Below are 20,293 nucleotides of genomic sequence, written 5' to 3'. Positions count from 1 at the left end.
ATATGCTTTGATTCCCTTCTCTTCACCTTTTGTGAATCTACTGTAAGTTCTTGCTTTGTAGTTACCATATTACATAAAACGTCTTATAGATATAACAATCCATTTAACACTGATAACAATTTAACTTTAATCACATACAAAAACTCTACCCTTTTACTCCACCCTCATTTATGTTTTAGAGGTAACAATTTACATATTTTATATTATGTATTCATTATCAAATTATTGTAGCTAAAGCTATTTTAAATAATTTTGGCCTTTAACCTTTACACTAGAGCTATGGTTAATCCATCATCATATTACTAAATTATTCTGAATCTGACTATATATTTACCTTTACCAGTGTGTTGTATATTTTCATATGTTTTTGTATTACTTAATAGTATCCTTTCATTTCAGGTTGAAGAACTGCTTTCAGCATTTTTGTAAGGCAGGAATAGTGGTGATGATCTCCATCAGCTTTTGTTTGTTAGGGAAAGTCTTTATCTTGCCTTCATTTATTAAGGACAACTTTGCTGGGTAAAGTATTCTTGTTTGGCAGCTTTTTTCGAAATGATACACCTTGAATGTATCATTTCATTCCATTCCATCCTGCAGGGTTTCTGCTGAGAAATCTGTTATAGCCTTATGTCAGTTCCCTTGTATAAAAAAATTTTTTTCTCTTGCTGCTTTTAAAATTATCTCTTTATATTTGATCTTTGATGGTTTTATTACAATATGTCTCAGGGAAGATTGTTTTGGATTGAAATTTTGGGGTGATCTGTTAGCTTCATGAACTTGGATGTCCAAATCTCTCCCCAGGTTTGGGAAGTTCTCAACCACTATCTCTTCAAATAAACTTTCTACCCCTCTTCTTCAGTACTCCAATGGTGTGTGAATTTTTCTTTTAAAGGTTTTTCATAGGCCTTATTTCCTTTTATAATTCTTTTTCTTTTTCTAAATTTTTTTTTACCCTTCTGATTGGGTAATTTTAATTGATCTGTCTTCAAGCTCACTGATTTTTCTGCTTGGTCAAGTCTGCTGTTGAAGCTCTCTATTGAATTTTTCAGCTCAGTCATTTTACTCTTCAGTTCCAAAATTTCTGTTTGGTGGTTTTTTGTTTGTTTTGATTTTTTTTGTTTTTTTTTTCTATCTCCTTGTTAACGTCTCATTTCGCTCTTGTGTTGTTTTCTTGATTCCATTAAATTATTTACCTATGTTCTCTTGTAGCTCTCTGAGTATCTTTAGAAGAATTATTTTGAATTCTGTCAGGTAATCCATGGATAGCCGTTTCTTTGGGGTCAGTTACTGGACGTCTACTTTGGTCCTTTAGTGGTATCATGTTTCCCTGATTCTTCATGATCCCTGTAAACTTGCCTATGTATCTACTCATTTGAAGAAGGCAGTTACCTTTTCCAGATTTACAGACTGACTTCAGTAAGGAAAAACCTTCACCTGCAAGTGGGGACATGCTGGAGTGTGCTGTGACCCAAGTATAATGGTTCAGGGCACCTAGCTTGGGGACTGAGTCCAGGGGTGGGGAGGTAGGTGTGATGACTCATTGGCTCAGGCCATTGAGATCCACAACATCAACAACTGTGTAGTTCTTAGAAAGCTCAGTGGGGAGTTCACAGAGGCTGCAAGGGCTGTTGGGGTGCTCAGCAGCACCTCCACATCCAGCACCTCCAGGTCTAGGTGATTTTACCCATTAAAAACTACTTAAGATGCCTTTTCAACAAATGACACTGGAGCAGTTGGTCATCCATAGGCTTATGACCTTGACTTAAGTCTCACACATTATTTTAAAAATTAACTCAATGGATCATGGGATTAAATGTAAAACATAAAACTATAAAAATCTTTCATGTAAAACATGAGAGAAAAGCTTCAGAATCTAGGATGAGGCAAAGAATACTTAGATAACACCAAAAGCACAATTCATGAAAAGAAAAATTAAGTTTTATTCAAAGGAAAACATTTGCCCTGTGAAAGATCCTGTTAAGAGGATGAAAATACAGGCTACAGAAAAGAGATGTGCAAACCACATATCTGACAAAGGGCTAGTATCTAGAATATATAATGAATTCTCAAAACTCAGCAATAAAAGTCAAATAATCCAATTAGAAAATGGCCAAAAGACATGGAAGAGACATTTCACAGAGGAAATATACAAGTGGCAAATAAGCAGATGAAAAGAAAATCAACATCATTTGGCATTAGGAAAATTCCAGCAAAAGCCACAGTGAGATACCAGCACACACCTATCAGCACTGTAACATCAACAGCTGATCTCATTTGGTGCGGGAGAAAAGGTAAGGTGGAAAGCCACTCCATGTGGGGTGTGAGGGGACAGGGTGTGTGCACACACACCCCTAGAATTCACCGGTTTCTGAGCAGTTTCACTGGCAGGACTCCAGGGTGGCCCTCCTTTTGGCCAATAGACAACGACCAAAGACATTCCTGCTGATGAGTACAGGAGCCATGGTAATTGCCCTTTTTCAGGATCTGACAGTGTTCTTATGTACTTCCGAGCCTGACTGGTCAGTATGGAGCAGTCTAGACAAGAGCCCCAAAGCTCCCAGCGTGGCTGTCCTCCACCCTCACCTCCCAGTCATCAGCAGTATCTGCTGCCACAGCCCTGGCTGAATCTCCCAGTCTTTATTCTCCAAATCTGCCACATGCCCCCCTACCTTCTATCTGTGGTCACAGCAAGCCTCTCCCTCAAAGAAACACATCTCATTTACTCATCCTGGCTCTACCACGCACCCACCAGAGACTCTGCTAGGTAAGAGGAAAGCATCTGACATTTTTCTAATTTCTATTATATGCATATGCTTTTCACTTTATCTCATTTAACTGTAACAACAGTTATAACAACAACATGAAATAAGCATTATAACATTTTTTGCAAATGAAAATATTGAGACCTAGTGAGGTTGTTACTTGGTACATTTCTTTTCAAAGAGCATTCCAGAGTTTTCTATGGAGTCTGGAAGCTGCAAAATAGATCTGGAACCTGGGAACTGAGGCAAAATCTTACCCTCCACTCCCACATTCCCAACTCAGCAATTATACTATATTGTCTGCAGGTGGTCATTTTTATCGACAGAAAGGATGAAATCTAACCCTATCCCATTTGCTTCCTTTCTTCTGCCTTTGCCTGTTCTTCAAGGACAATGCCACTTGAGCATGTCCATTGCTCTTCTAAATCAATTTTTCCATTTCTCTTTTTTTTATTATTATTTATTTATTTGGCTGAGCCGGGTCTTAGTTGCAGCACATGATACCTTTGATCTTCCTTGTGGCATGTGGGATCTTATTTGCGGCATGCAGGATCTAGTTCCCTGATCAGGGATCGAACCTGGGCCCCCTGCATTGGGAGTGCGGAGTCTTAGCCACTGGACCACCAGGGAAGTCCCCCATTTCTCTTTTTAATCTCTCATTTATTGAGCACCTTCAATTGCCAGGCACTGTGCTGGCTACATTATATAAATCATCCCTGGTCTTCAACCCCATGAAGAAGCTTATTTTCCCCTTCGATGTCAGACCCCAGTTTTGCTCCCATCAGCTAGCACCCTATAACATGTGGGCATGTGTGGGTGGTGTGCACTGGCATACACACGCTCAGAATAGATGTCATATCTCAAGCCAATGTTCAGAGAGGTTAAGGAGTCAAAGGCTTCCCCCAGCTGGTTCATGAATCAAGATTTGAACCCAGAACCATCTGCCTCCAAAGAATCTATAACAAACTTTCCTCTCTCTATCCTGACTTCCTGGCAAAACTACGACATGCAGGGAGGTCAGGAAGGGGCACCATAAAGACACAGAGGCAATTTGAGGGAATAGAACCTTAGCAGAAATGAGACAGATCATTGAGATGAAAAGGTAAAGCCCATCCTGTCAGAGGAAAGCCATTCTCAATTTATGGCGTTAACTGATGGAAATTGTTTGACTAGGACCCCATCTCCTTGATGAAAGAGACATCTAAACAGAGAAAGGGGCACATCCTCACATTTGTTTGCAGTTAAGGATCAGTATTTTTCTCTGCCTCAGGAAATACAGAAGTCTTTCACTTCGTTTGGGGTTGGGGAATAAGAGCACTATCTTTGTCAAAATATCCTTGTGGAGGTGGAGACCACCAGGTACTCCTGGAGGCTGAGTCCATGCTCTGCAAATATATAGTGTCTCCTGCCAAAGGAAGTGAGCCGTCTGGGTAGCTCCCCAGAAGGAGTGGCTACGGAACACAGGAGAGATCGTGTACTTCCTCCCAGCCCTGCTGCTGGCCACAAGAATGGCATCCTGCATGCTGCCCACTTGCCTTACATCATAAACATCCTCACAACCATATTTTATGTGAGAATGTGCATCACTCCCTCCCCTTTACATCCCAGCTCTGCCTTCTTCCTGGGACCCCTGGTTTCTTGGGTTCAGTGTGATGCATCAAATCTCCTTCTTGCTGGACAAAGAGAATAAGACCTCTGTATGTAGGGGTTGAGCCTGGGTGGGTGGCTAGAAGCAATAGGAGAGTCTCTCCAAGAGCAAGTTGATTCTGTTCCCAATATCCCCCCAAAAGAAATGTGGGGAGGTCAAGACACAGATGATTGGTAACAAACAGGATAAGACCCCTGGATCTTTGTCCAGTGCCCTTCTCACTGAGCCATGAGCCCTCCTTCAGGAGTGATGGAGTGTCCATTTCCATCCCCAAGCTATAGAAGCTAAGAACCCTAGGTCTGGAAGAGCCCAGGGTGGTGAGGGTGGGATGTTTCTCTGGAGTTACTGCTCCAACTCCAATAACCTGAAGACAAAAGTGAAAAGGATGAAATGGCTCTGGGAAGAGGGATTTGCTTAAAGTTCTAGAACCTCCTAACTTCTGGTGGCCTAGTCCATGCTTGTTGAAACAGCAAGTTGAATGATGGGGGAGGGAAGAGGCAATAAGGGAAACATGTTAATTCCACCCAAGCAAGCAGGATTGACTATATCATTTATTGGGCAACTACCACGTGCCAGGCACTTGATCAACATTAGCTCTTTTTCATCTTCACCATGATCATGTGAGCTGTGGCCCATACCATTTTGATGATGGGAAATTCAAAGTTCAGAGAGATTGAGTCACCTGCTGAAAGTCACACAGCTGGTCAATGAATGAGCTTGGTCTGTGTCAGCACAGAGTCCTTGTTCCTCCTTGTGTACCACATTGCCTCCAATGGCTCCCCAGCAATGGGAGCCGCCCACTTGGAAGAGCCAGGCAGAGGTGGGATGGACTTGGAGACTGTAAGTTCCCTCTGGTTCTGACCCTCAGACACCACAGTTTGAAGCACAGAAGCTGCAGCCAGATTCTGTGGGTCCCATCCTGGCTCCATCACTCACTAGCTGCATGATCCAGGACAAGTTGCTTAACCTCTGCTGACTGCCAGCTCCCCAAAGAGACAACCAAAATAACCAGCTAATCAAGCAAAGTCAGATTCTACTGCTCCCTGTGGTGAGGAGAGCTATAGCCTTTGTAGACTCCTGTCAGAAGGGGAAAAGCAAAGGTGGGATATTTATAAGGTTAGGGTGGTCTGATTTAAGGTAGATCTTTCAATGCTGGTGGCCTAATTGGCCTTGGGCAAAATTCACAATGCAATAGGATTGGTGGACACAGAAAGGAGGTGATAGGGATAGAGTAGGATAATCAAAGAGTTAGTTTAGAAATCTCACTAGGGGATTAAAGATAGAAAAATAATTTTTAAAGCGTTCGGGAGACTGTTGTAAGCTAATGACCACTCAGGAAAAGAATCCAGTAACCAAGCAACAATCTACATATGTAGTTAAAGTACAAGACAATAGACATGGGGTCTGAATCTTGTTACATGAAGTCAGGGAGTTAATGGTCCTTGAAGAGTAGCATTCCTGCGTACAACCAAGACAGGATTATAGCTGAAAGGGGAAAGAAACTAGGTGAAAGGGGACATTATACAGAAACCTGAGATGAATTACCATATTTTAGTACATATTACCACCCTTTGCTAACATACATATGATTTAAATAGCACCATGACAGTCCCAGTTAAACCATATAGGGTCAAAGGAGGAACTAATAATGCAAGCCTTGCTGTCTACCCAAGAATGAGGAAGAAGGTGGTCTTCTCTCTTTCCCACTTTTTCTTTGGTTATAAAAATGTAGCTCTCTTTGTTCCCAGGGCTGCGCTCCTCCTTCTGCCCACATGTATCTCTTACAAGCGATCTATGCTAATAAACTCACTCTTTGTATATCACTTTGCCTCATACCAAATTATTTCTGTGTCAAGACAAAAGAACCTGAGCTTCAGTAAGTCCTGAGACCACATGAGCAGTTTCAATTAAAAGACAGTGAGTTCGAGTCAGGGATTGTGGGTTCAAGTCCCAGTCTGAGGTGCAGCTGGGTTGGAGGCCCATCCAAAGGAATGCGGTTTTAGGCGGGGCTGTGAAACAAGTCCTTGTAGTGTATGTGGTCACTCGATGAGCCCAGTTGATCAATCCGTTTTTCTTAGAAAGGGCTACTTACCCTTTTGAGAGAAAGTTGAGTAGTCCCTTACCCAGATAAATGGATTTTTAGGAAGTTTCTGAAATAAACCCTAAAGTTATTTGCAGCTTTGTCTTCCTGGGCAAGAATGTCCTGCAGTAGGGGTCATGCTCGTGCTGACCGTCCAATGGTAAAGTCACGTGAATGCAGACAGTAGATTCTGGGTGTGTGTGGTTTCACTTCTCACCCCATCCCTCGATGTCCTCAGCAGCAAAATGGAGACAGTGGTGGTGCCCACTTCTTAGTGTTGACATGAGAAATGAGGTCATAGGTGTAAGGGGCTTAGTTAGAACACATGGCACTTAGCAAGTGTATTAGTCTGCTCTGGCTGCCGTAACAAAGAACCACAGATTGGGGGTCCTAAAACACAGACATTTATTTTCTCACAGTTCTGGAACTTAGCTGTCCAAGAGCAAGGTGTCAACATAGTTGGTTCCTTCTGAGGCCTTTCTCCTTGATTTGTAGATGGTCATCTTCTCCCTGTGTCTTCACATGGTCTTCCCTCTGTGTGGGTCTGTGTCCTAATCTCTTTTTATAAGGATACCAGTCATATTCGATTAGGGTCCATGCTAGTGATCTCATTTTACTGAATTACATTTTTAAGACCCTATCTCTGAATACAGTTGCATTCTGAGATACTGGGGAATGAGGGCTTCAACAAATGGGTTGGGGGAGGGGACTGGATTCAGCCTGTAAGAGTAAGAATTTGGTAATAGTATCATTATCGTTACTGGATACCTCAGCTATCATGTTTCCAAAGAGCTAGACTAAGCTCTGGCTCTGCTGGGCTATCTTTAACTCCTCAGATGTGCCATTTGCCTCACCACATGTTTCCTCTCTGCCTCCCCCAGTTGGGTAATTCCTACTCAGTGTGGATATCTCCCCTCAACCCTTCTTTTCTCTAGGAACCCCAGACCAGGGAGGACCCGTGTTCCACACAGCCTTCCTCAGCCCCCTTCTGCTTCAGCATCTGCCACCACTGAAATGCAATAGGCAGGGGTCTCCTGGGTGTCGTCTGTCTGCCAGACAGGCTCTGTGCAGTGGGACCTTCCTGCCTGTCTCCCCCTTATGTCCCCAGCCCCCAGCACCACGCCTGACAGATGCTCAATATATACTTTTTGAGCAAATGAATCATGTGAATAAATCTCACTGATTGTTTTTCACTGACAAGTTGATTCCTTGTTCAATTCATCCAGTCGGGTCAGAAAAGGAACAGCGGGGAAGATACCTGATGCAGAAACTTGAAACCCTGGTTTTAGGTGGGTCAGGAGCTCCTGCACATCAGTGCCTTCCTGGGGTGGAGGGGGTGTCAGCTGTGAGCAAAGTCTGGGTGTTAGGGGCCGAGCCTATAGCCCATGGTCAAGTGGGGGTGAAGCCTGGGAAAGACACCCATCCTTTCCTGTGCAAATTGGCCCTCAGCCTCAGACCTCGTTAAGGCATGGCTTTGCTCTTTCTGTGCATCACAGGCATTTTGTCCTTTTTCCTGCTCTCTACCTGGCTTCCAGCATGGCGGCAGCATGACCCTGAGTCCTCTCATCAGTTCCCGCTGCCCCCTCCCCCTCCCCCGACCCCAGACCCCTAAGGGACAGAGCCAGTGCTCATTGCACGAGGCGTCAGCTCCTCCCTCCAGCTCAGCTCCTGGGATGCAATTAACCTGGGTCTGCTAGACTTGACTGCCTTGCAGGTGGCTTCCTGGAGAGAGCCAGTCCCTCCTCCACCCTGGCTGCACACCCATCTCAGTTCACTTCCTCTTCCTGCCCAGGCCCCCTAAATGCACCAAAACGCTTGAGCTGTCCACACTTTAGCCTCATGCAGGATGAACTCAGGCTCACACTCTGCATGTGTCAGTTTGCTTTCAAACTGCCTTAGTCAGCTCAGGTGGCTACAACAAATTACCCTAGTCTGGGTGGCTTAAACGAAAACACTTATGTCTCACAGTTCTAGAGGCTGGAAGTCCAAGATGAAGACACTGGCAGATCCTGTGTCTGGTGAGAGGTGTCGTCCTGGGTTGCAGATGGTTGTCCTTGTATCCTCACCCAGCAGACAGAAAGCCAGTTCTCTCCTGTCTCTTCTCAGAAGGGCACTAATCACCTCCCAAAAGCCCCACTTCCTAAGACAATTACATTGGGCGTTAGGATTTCAGCAGCACATGGATTTGGTGGGGGAGGATACAAATATCCAGTCCTTAACATTCACCCTCTGAAAGTCAGAGTGGTGTTGGCCCCTCCCTGCCCCATGTTATCTCTCCTGTGCTCCTGGTCACTGGGGTCACTCAAGGTCTCACTGGCCAAGCACTGGGCGCTGGGTGCTGACTACCAGCACGCTCATGGAGGACAGCTTCCTGTGCCTCACGCGGTCTTCACACCTGACGCCCACCTTGACAGGTTGCAACATACCACTGTATCAACGTGCACCTGAAGGGCCACTTCACACTGAGCGTGGTGACTGTCAGCTTGGCTGGGCTGACCTCTGATCCCCAGAGTTCCCACCCCAGGGCTTCTGGTTAGAAGGGGCTGCAGGAGATGCTCTGGCTGAGACTAGAGATTAGGAGGGCAGAATCCCAGCCGCTGAGCCCTTCCTGTTGTTCACACTCCGAAGGTTGGGGCAGGCACTCTGGCAGGTCACCCCTGTTGTCCCCGATTCGCTGACTCATATGGTGGGCACCAGTGGCCAGGCCTGGGCAGCTCCACCTCCCTGGATCTTCCTCCCATCCAGGTGTGCCTGAGGCCACCAGCTTCTCTGGCAGGACGCTGGCATCACCAAGCTTGAGACAGTGGAATCCACGCAGGTTCCAGCCTGTCCACGTGAGCTCCCCCTCCTCACATCCTTCTCCCCTCCCCCAAGCCCACCCTGAGCACGTTGCTTCCAGCATCAGAGCCTTGGGAGGGCCTCCCAGGTGGTCCCCAGCCAGCTCCCACAGCCACTGACGCTCTGACAAACAGCAGTTTTGATGGACACACCACTGCTCTGATTGAGTCCCACTGACAGACACACAAAACAAACCTGTCTGGCCACAAGTGTTCACATGCTGTGGGCAGGACAAGGGGGCTGTTTGGGTGTCCCGATGGCCGGTGGCCTCCTGAGCCCATCTTCTCAGGAAACCAGAGCTCAACTCTGTTTCCTAGCTCTCATCCCTCAGACGTTCCGTACCTGCCCCCAAGCCCCATCCCCACATCAGAACTTCACACATCTGTGCTGACCCACTGAGCCCGCCTGGAACCTTTGGGGCCGGGGGTGGGAAAAGACCACTGGTGTATTGGGATTAGATGTTCCAGGAGCAGCCAAAGAGTCTTCACCAGCATCAGCACCTAATCCCTGCTGCGATGGCCCAATGAGATGCTTGTTCTTTTTACCCCCATTTCACAGGTGAGGAAACTGAGGCTGAGAGAAGTTAAATGATTTGATCCTGGTCACATGACAAGGAAGTGGCAGATCTTGGGTTCTAGCCCAGGACTGTCTGCCTGCCTGAACAACTTCACTAGACACCCTTCTGGAGCTTCACCCGGGCCTTTGACTGGTCTCCCCAGTGTTTCCAGCCTCATATTTCTAGGCCCATACATGGATCCTTTGTGAGGATCTCGTTAGCATCCCCTCACACTCCATGGGAATGTCTGCAATCCGGATGTAGCTTCCTTTCCCAGTTGAGCAGCTGTTACCTGGGATAGCATCACACAGACCAGTCTTGGCCTTATGTGGAGCCCCCAGAGGGACAGAGAAGTGGTCAGGGAAGGCCTTCAACCTGAGACCAGAGGGTGGGGTGCCAGCAGAAAGGAGGAGCCAGAGCAGAGCCCTCCAGGCCAGGGGCGCAGCAGAGCAGGAGCCCTGAGACAGGAGGGACCTTGGCCTATGGGAGGAACAGGTACAGCAGGTGCATCCTGGGTGAGAAGAGGGAGGAGGGAGGAGCGGGGAGCCAGAGCCCAAGTCATGCAAAGCTGTGGGGGTCATGGGGGAACACTGGGTTGTTTGGGTGAGATGAGGAGGTACTGGAGCATTTTAACAGGAAACAAGATGCTCTGACTTATGCCTTAGATGGTTGGTGGTAGAGAACGGAAACAGGGCTAAGGGTGAAGAGGGCTAACGGAAACAGGGCTAAGCGTGGTGGGGCTCCCTGAGGTCCAGGAAAGATGGACCACCACCCCTTTCTCCCAGACATGCAATGAAAATGTTCTGAGCACACGGCCTGTGTCCCAGGACATCCCTCTCTCATGCAAGCCAGCTCACCACCTCTCTGGTTGTCTAGGGAGCAAGTCCTTCAGGAGCCAAGCCATGGATGGGTGATTTTGTTAGGGAAACATTGAGTGAAACCACCCACCCTGGCCAGGCACAATGATAACCACTTGCATGAGTTGTCTCATAACAGGAGGTCCCGATAAGAAACATGGTGCTGCGACCGAAAACTAACCAGGAGAATTCGGGAGGGGCCAAAAGAGGGAAGAGACACCAGCCTAGAATATGTCCCACCAACCTCCCAGAAACACTCACACTGGAATCCACCTTGGCTGAGCAATGCACACGCCACCAGGAAGGACCCTGAGTCAGACTATGGGCCAAGCAAGATGACTGTCCAGAGACAACCCGGAAACTAACCCCATCACCATAAAACCCAAGCCTGCGAGCCACATGGCAGAGCAGTTTTCCTGGGTTCCCTTACCCTGCTACTCTCCACCCGGGTGCCCCTTCCCAATAAAGTCTCTTGCTTCGTCAGCACGTGTGTCTCCTCAGACAATTCATTTCCGAGTGTTAGACAAGGGCCCACTCTTGGGCCCTGAAAGGGGTCCCCTTCCTGAAACAATTTCAGTTGCTGTAAATTAAAGATATTCATGTATTGCATTCCTTGTGACTTAGGTTCTGTGGCTCCAGAATGCTCCAGAGAAGAATTAGACGTATGAGGGTATTTACAAAAAATAATTCCTGAAGGTTCTTCTGGTTTCTGATGGAGGATTGAATACCTTCATCAAACTTGGCTCCCTCCTGAAGAATTTTTTTTAGTCATAAACCTGTGGGATTGGGGTGAATAGGAGAGAAGACAGTAGCAGTTACACTTGGGGAGATAGAGAACAGAAATAAGAGGGGACTGGGACTTCCCTGGTGACACAGTCGTTAAGAATCTACCTGCCAATGCAGGGGACATGGGTTCGAGCCCTGGTCCGGGAAGATCCCACATGCCGCAGAGTAACTAAGCCCGTGCGCCACAACTACTGAGCCTGCACTCTGGAGCCCGCGAGTCACAACTACTGAGTCCATGTGCCACAACTACTGAAGCCCACAAGCCTAGAGCCCGTGCTCCACAACAAGAGAAGCCACCGCAGTGAGAAGCCCACGCACCGCAATGAAGAGTAGCCCCTGCTCGCCAGAACTAGAGAAAGCCTGTGCACAGCAATGAAGACCCAAAGCAGCCAAAAATAATAATTAATTAATTAATTAATTAATTAAAATTAAGAACTTTAAAAAAAAAAAAAGAAAGAAGAGGGGACTGAGCCAGCAGACTTGAGAGCCAAATGGGGCAGGTGTGCAGCAGGAGCCATGGCCTCTGCTGCAGCAATAAGTGACTGAATTTCATGTAGAAAATTAAAACACTAATAAAACAGACTAGAAGTCAATCTGCTGTTATTACCACCACGAGTGGGCAATTTTTTTAAATATTGCTCATAAATACTCCTCCTTCTGGACTGGCCATTCTCCCAGCCCCATCCACCACTGCTCAAACTTCTCAGACTCTGGCAGTGCCAGAGGCCCCTGCACTTTGGGTGAGACTGAGGCTAAATGAAAGTGTTCAGAAGCTCCTCCCCACTCCTTGCCCCTGGGGACTGCCCTCCTCTACCTTCTGGAAGCTTGGAGTAGGGACGTCAGGCACAGGTGAGAGTATGAATACTGAGCCAAGCAGGTGGCTCGGTGACTGTACGCGTGTGGAACATTTCACATAGAGGCCCCTAGCCCTCTGTATCCAGAACACTGGCAATGACTCTGACCCAAGTCTTAACCATGTCTTTTACTTTCTGTATTTCTAATGCTTTGACATTTGGGGCCTTGCTGACCCTGGAGGGACTAACCCCCACCCACCCCTCTGGACCAGCTAATTCCTAGAGCTAGCTAACAACTCACCTGTAAGCACACCTTTCAAATGCAAATCAACTAATCCAGGCCCACACGCCAACTACCTCCTCCAGACCACTCTCCATCCACCTACCCTCATCACCTTAGGTTCAGACCCCAAAGTGGGGTCAGCACCTTTGCCCCAGAGCCAACTGAGATGATTCAAACTACCCAGTTCTAAGCCTCCTGACTTTGATTCACCTGTCCTTTCCTATGGAAACCTCAAGAAAGACTCTTACCCACATTTTCCCATTGCTCCCTCTGTCTTCTGACTGACCCTGGTGCTTCTCCATGTGGCCCTCTGTGCTGTGCTGTGCCTCTTGTTTCCAGGGATCTGTGAGTATAAAAACCATCTTCCTTCATGACAATTATTTCCATGTCTGTGTGTCTTACCATCCACTGACAATTTTCTGTGTCTCAGTCTGGGTGGTGGATTTGTGGGTGTGCATTTCATGATTATTGTTTATTGAGATATGATTCAAATAAACATTAAAAGCCACCCTTTTAAAGTGTACAATTCCATGGTCTTAGGACAGTTATCCCTCAGTGTCTGCAGGGGATTGGTTCCAGGACCCCACACAAATACCAAAATCCTCAGATGCTCAAGTCCCTTATATAAAATAGCATAGTACAGTTGGCACTCCCTATCCACAGATCCCACATCCACAGACTCAACCAACCTCGGATCTATCTGCAGGGATCCATCTTCATATCTGTATCCCACAGATATGAAGGGACAACTGTATCTTCATAAAGTTATGCAACCATGACCACTATCTCATTTTGGAACTTTTTCATCACCCCCCCAAAAAAAACCTCATACATTAGCAGCCAGACCCCATTCCCTACCCCATCTCAGCCCCAGGCAACCACTAATGTGATTTCTGTCTCTATGGATTTGCCTCTTCTGAACATTTCACATCAATGGAATTACACCTCCTGCTGTTGGCACGTGCTGACGGAGACTACTCACAGCTTCACTGCTGTAACCTAGCATGGAACCAGGGCTCTAGGGACTCAGAGAGCACAGCACAGTCTGGGGTTACCAGGGCTGGGGATTACCAGGGCTGGGGACCCACACACAAACACCCAGGACACTCGAGCTTGACCAACCAAAAGATCTGTGTGTCTCCTCCCAGAAGGCCCCCAGCCTCTACCACACTCACCCACTGTGATCCAAAGGGTGTTCTGCCCTGACAGCATGTCTGGGACGGTTCTTGAGCTGTCCCTGTGTATGATCCCCTGGACAATTGCATGCAAAGGGGAGAGGGCAGAGCCAGGAGGCAGGTACTGTGCCACCCACTGGGGGTGAGCAGGAGGGAATCATCGCCAGCAAGATGGCAATGGTGCTGATGATAGCACGTTCCCTGAGTACTTTACATGCATGATCTCAGCTCACCCCCATGATGCTGTGAGGCTCAAGTTGCTGTTCCCTCTTGGTAGATGAGGAAACAGAGACCCAGGAAGATTTGGTACCTTGCCCAGGGTCGCACAACTAGTAAGGACAAGAGCCAGGTCTCTGTGACTCTGGAACCCACACTCTTGATGGCCACAGTGCTCAAATCCACCCTGCGGGTGCTTCTAAGATGTGCTCTGTCCCTGGTTCGGGGGGCAGAGAGAAATAGTGATGAGTAGCTGTCATGGATTAGTGGGTTCTTCCTCCCTTGTTGGCGTCAGGGAGGAGGGGATGGCCTTGGGTCGGTCTCAGCCAGCTCCTGGAGGAGGCCACTGCGTGGGTCCCTGCCCTGCGGAAGTCAGCAGCAGAGCCCTGCCCATTTGAGTGAGGCCCATTCAACGATTGAGGATTGTTTGCTGTCGCACCCCACCCCCACCCTTTTGGTCTACTCCCCAAGACCCACCTGAGATGTGGGTGTGGTGGGTGGGCTGGCTCCCAGCGTCCCCTTTTCCGTCACAGGCCTGGCAGTTCACAGAGGGAGCTCCCCTCACTGTGGGCCATGCTGTCAGGTCTCCTGCCTCACATCTGGCCCTGAGGTTCTTTTGGTGCCAGCACTTGGGCAACCTCACCTTGTCTGGGCTGCCCCAGAGCTGGGGATTCTCCACCCACCGTACTGAGGGCCATTCCCTAACGGCCCAGCTTCCAGGAAATTTCCAGCTATGGAATGTTGGCTTGCCCAACTCCAAGGCCCATGCTCATTCCACTTCCCCAGACAACTAACAGAAGATGCAGAAAAAATCGCAGAAACTGTTGCTATCATTGAATTTGGCCAGAAGAAGGCATGTGGATAGAAAGCATGCATTTAAATAACTTCAAAAGTAGTGTTTAATCAAGAGCTACTTTGAGTTCTATAAGGATTCAGGGAAGAACTAAGTGGAGGGAGAGTGATTGATGTAATTGTTGGGGAGGGCGCAATTTCCCCCTCTACCTGTCTTGAGTTCTTGTGGCTGAACTAAAAATAAAATTAACCTCAGACAGATTAACAAGAGAAAAACTAACAAATTTTAATTTATGCCCATGGAGGTCTTATAGAAATTGGACCTAAGAAGTGGCCAAATCAGGCAGCTTTTATACTGAAACCAAGTAGGACCCTGTGGGGCTCCTGGGAACAGAAGCCTTTCTGTGCCCCCCATTTCTCGTTTGTAGAGAATAGACTCCAGCCTCCATAACCTTCTCCGAGTTTGAAAGGGCAGAATCAAACAGTTGCTAATCAGGGAAGGGAGGGGATGCAGAGACAAGGGAGGAGCAGTCAAGAAACAATAGTGCAGCCTTGGGGCAGGGTCCTGGTTCCACCTCAAGGGATACACACAACAATATTTTTAAGCTCTTCTTCAGAACTAAAACCCCCACCAAATGGAAGATGTTCCAGAGAAAAGGTCACAGTTTGATAAACCTTGAGAAGCTCACCAGGAGACCACCTGAGGTCAGATTAAAGGAGTACAGGCCCCAGGGAGATCAGCTCGGGGCTTTGTGACCACCTAGTGGGGTGGGATTGGGAGGGTGGGAGGGAGACACAAGAGGGAGGGGATACGGGGATATATGTATACGTATAGCTGATTCACTTTGTTATACAGCAGGAACTAACACAATATTGTAAAGCAATTATACGCCAATAAAGATGTTAAAAAAATTTTTTTAATTTAAAAAAAAAGGAGGGCAGGCCCTACACACACCCTTATCCTTATCAACAACCCCACCATTAAACCATTGCTATAAAACTCCTCCCCAAATCTCCCAGGTTTGGGACACACAGTTTCTGAGGCACGAGCCCACGGTGTCCCCCTTTGCCTGGCAAAGCAATAAAGCTATTGTTTTCTACTTCACCCAAAACTCTGTCTCCGAGATTCGATTGGGCACCGGTGCACAGAGACTGAGTTTTCAGCATCAATACTTTTTAGACAAAGAAACAATAAATTTGTGAGCAATTGACAGGACAAAGAAACTAAGTTTTGGGGTGCCCAATCAGTGAAGAATCTAAACAGAGTTCGGGCTTGAGGTAATAAATTAAAGAAATAACAAGTTTTGTTAATGCAGGCTTCTCAGCCAGAATTCCCCATCTCTGGTGATAAGGGTGTCCTTCTACCTCCAGATCCGGGAGGGGGCACCTTTCACACAAGAGACATATTTCCTGTTTTCAGGAAGACAGAAAGGAGAGTCAGAGTGTCCCTCTTGCATCAGCCGTTTCTTAAGTAACGTTAGTTCAAAATAATCAATATGCCATTGAGGTCCATTTTGGGGTAGCCTACCCTGGGCCCCAACATAATCATGAACCACTTCAAGGGGGCCTGAGAATTGAGTTGGGTGGCAAAGGGTGGAAAAGTAACCAGGCCAGTGGAGAGCATGAGGGCATTCTGGATGCAAGAAAAGCATCTTCTTACTGTCCATCCCTGCCCTGGTGTTGTAGCCCTGACAACGTGGTCTTTCTGTCCATGGTTCTGATCTTCACCAGTCAGGTGGGAACATGAGTATTAACCACAGCCGGGAAAATATCCAAGTTCATGAGCTAGGGCTTTGCTTGCATTTCTATTGCCAGGGTTTACCACGAATTTGTTTTACTCTCATGCTCACCCTTGATTGCAGCAAATGAGAATCAATAATAATTGCCCCTGAATTTGCACACATGTAATTGAATCATTCATCAGGCTTCCTTCGTAGATTGACCACTGCGATTCAATTCTACTCAGCAACCATCGAGTGCCTATCGTTCTGAACATCATCTGAGGCTCTAGGGACACAGACACTATGACGTTCGTACATGGAAGAGTTCACAGTTTAGAGGGGACACACTTGAGAACAAATTACACCGCAATGTGATCAATGGCAGCGTAAAAGGTCTCACTTCTAAAACTAAGTTTATCTGAGCAAACTCTTTACTATGAGGACCTCATCAAGAAACCACAGGCACAGAGGGACAGACAGATCTGGAAAAAGAACGAAGAATATGTATTTTCCAAGGCAATTGCTAACTCCATTTTAAAGATCAGCTTTCATGAAAAGAGAAGACAATGAGCCCACTTAACTTGAATTTTCTTTAAATACATGATCTGGTATAAGAGTTAATGAGGCCACTTTTTGAAGAGTATTTAAAATTATGATTTTTGTTAAAAGAACGTTTGTTGAGGTCCAATAAATCCGTTGTGTGTGTGTGTGTGTGTGTGTGTGTGTGATTTTTTAAAAAAATAAATCTAATATCCCTTCAGTCACTAAAAGCTAACACTGGCAATAACTGTCTGATTGCAGCTTTTATGGTACAGTAATGGGGACAGTACACAGAGTCCGTGTGAGGCATTTTATAGTTAACAACACTGCCTGTAGTTAAGAAAACTGATCAATAGTAGAGAGTGTTTATTATTCCTGTAATTGAAGAGAACAACACGCAGTCCATCTTCATTTGGCTCGATGGAGAGAGAGGGTCCTGGCCTCATCGATCCAGGAGGAAAGCAGATTTTTCAGAGCTCAGAATAATTCTGGAGACCCCTCTCATCGACACACGAGCAGCTGTCCTGATAGGACCGCCCCCCACACACACATACACACACACCCCACCTCCTCTTTCTCCTTTACTCTCTGGGGCGCAGATCGCAGTGGGTACCCTTAACACCTATTACAGTGAGGAAGCCTCTGACAAGTGGAACAGACTTCACTCTGAGCTTTAGTGTAAGGAAGAAAGAAAATCATTAATGTGAAAAGTTCTTAACGAAGCAGCGCATACATTTTCCATCCGGTCCCAGCCACCCTCACTAACACACTGATGAACACTTATACAAATAAATACTCTCCTTCCTGCATCATCTTGAATACACTTCACCAGGACTGATGGGCCTAGGTTTAGGGAGCTCTGGTCTGGCATTGGGCTGAGGCCCTGAGTAGGTAAGGATTTACTGAGTTCCTGACTATGTGCTCCAGGCCCTCATCCCCAACCTCACTGAATCCCCACAATAAAACTACTGAAGATTTTATCTACTTTTGTAGACAAGTTACCAAGCTCACAGAGACTAAGAAGGTTACCCAATGTTACCAATTGGGATTCCAAAGCACATCTGTCTGGTCTCCCCACCCCCTCTGTCACTCCCTACCACCCTGCTGTAGAGGAATACATACATACTGCTGATCTGTTCTGATGGAGTTCCACAATGGCCAATTTCATGGAATCCATCCAGGTTTGCCCAAGACTGAGGGGATTCCCAGGATGCAGGACTTTCAGTGCTAAAACCAGGAAGGTGCCAGGCAAATTGGGAGAGGTTGGTTCCCCTACCAGCATCTGCTCCCCCTTCGCCCTTCCCAACAGCACCCAGAGTTCACAGGGTACCTGCCTCTCCCACACGCAGGTCCTGGGTTGTGCCCTGTTGGGCTTCAGTCATTAGTTCAGAGGTGGACATGGGACCTAATCAGGTTCAAGTGATGGGAGTGTGAGTGGAGGGAATGAGGACTCAGGCCTGGAATACTGGGACGGCAGTGCTCTCTCCCCAGTGACTGTGTGGAGTAAGGGTGCGATGTCTGAAGCAGATGCAGCCATATTGCTACCATGAAGCCAAGGCCACAAAGAGCTGGCAAGGAGAGATCAAAAGGAATTGGGCCCCAGATGACCTGGAGGCTCACTCAACCCTGAACCTGCCCTACCTCCAGGCTCCCTTCTTGTAAGGATCACAAATCCTCTTTACTTCGAAGCCTGTTTGGCTTAGGCTTCTGTTTTCTGGCAGCCAGAAGCATCCTAAGCTGTGGTCCTCAACATGTAGCCCATGACTAGCAACACTACTGCACCCAGACTTGAATAAGAAACCCTAAGGGTGGGACCCAGCCACCTGCTTTTAACAGGTCCTCTTCATGATTCTGATGAAGGTCCGTTCTCCAAGGACCTTGTGATGTGCTTCCAAAGAGCCCTGGAACCGTGTGAAACTGAGTCAAGTGACACCAACAGCTGCCTCATGAATGTCACTTTCCTGAGACAAAACTTCTCAAGGAAGAAATTATGCCTCAGAATCAAAACTTCAAGAGCAGCTCCTGCATGAGTTTTCAGCCTGCCGTCCTGTTCAATGGATTTCGGACTTGCCCATTCCCAAAATTACATAGGCCCATGTAAAGTATATACCCCATCTAGCATTACTCTCCTTGGAATTTCTCATGCACACGTGAATTTCCCATACATAAGTATTAAATTTGAGTTTCTCTTGTTAATCTGCCTTATGTCATTTTAATTATGCAACCAGCCAAAAGAACCAATATTCCCCTCCCCCACATTGTCATTGTGAAATGAAAAAGGAGAGGATCTCCTTCTCCCACCCTCTTTGTAGCTGGATGGTATCTCCATCGTCCCTGAAAATTTCCTTTGAAATCATTTCAAATCTGAGATGCTGTACGTGGTGTTGGTGGTGGTAGAGATGGAACAGGTAGATAGCAGGTTGGAGCACAGGGCAGTCTCACCTTTTCCTGTACTCAGCCTCCCAGACTGAGGAGAGCGTCTGAATCAGACTTTCCTCTGCTCCCATGAGCCCTTCTGTCTGTGCCCCCACTGTCCTGGCGTCAGAGACAGTTGGAGCTGGAGAGACACTGGCGCTGCATTTGACCCCTCCTGGCTGCCCAGTGCTGCTCAGACTCTTCTCTTGTCCCAAATGCAGCACAAAGGCCTCTGTATCAGTCAGGCTTCTCCAGAGAAACAACCACACCACCAGCTCTGGCTTCCCAATCTGACCTTCCTTCTTATACGTGCTTTGTTCCTACTGAGTTCTCCGGAGGTGGGTGATGGAGAAAACTGGGCAACTCCCCACACCTGGTTCCACTCTGTGGGATGTACAATCTCTGAAATTTCCTGCTGATGGAAAATCAGCCAGGTTTCTGGCTCATGTCCACCCATCAGCCCTGTGAGGAGTGCCAACCATGCTCAGGCAGAGGGTCTTAGTCAGCTGTGGCTGCCCTCACAAAATGCCACAGACGGGGAAGCTTAAACAACAGGAAGTCATTACTCACAGTTCTGGAAGCTGGAAGTCCAAGATCAAGGTGTCCTGGAGGTTTGGTTTCTCTCCTTGGCTTATAGACAGCCACCTTCTCACTGTGTCCTCACTTGGCCTTTCCACTGTGGGTGCATGTCCCTGGTGTCTCTGGGTGTCCCAATTTCCTCTTCTTATGAGGACACCAATCAGATTGGATGAGGACCCATTTTAACCTAATAACCACCTTAAAGGCTTTATCTCCAAACACAGTCATATTCTGAGACACTGGGGGTTAGG

The sequence above is a fragment of the Eubalaena glacialis genome, chromosome 1, assembly GCF_028564815.1.
Source record: "Eubalaena glacialis isolate mEubGla1 chromosome 1, mEubGla1.1.hap2.+ XY, whole genome shotgun sequence".
Classification (NCBI taxonomy): domain Eukaryota; kingdom Metazoa; phylum Chordata; class Mammalia; order Artiodactyla; family Balaenidae; genus Eubalaena; species Eubalaena glacialis.
The sequence above is the reverse complement of the archived record's forward strand: the minus strand, read 5'-3'. Positions refer to the sequence as shown.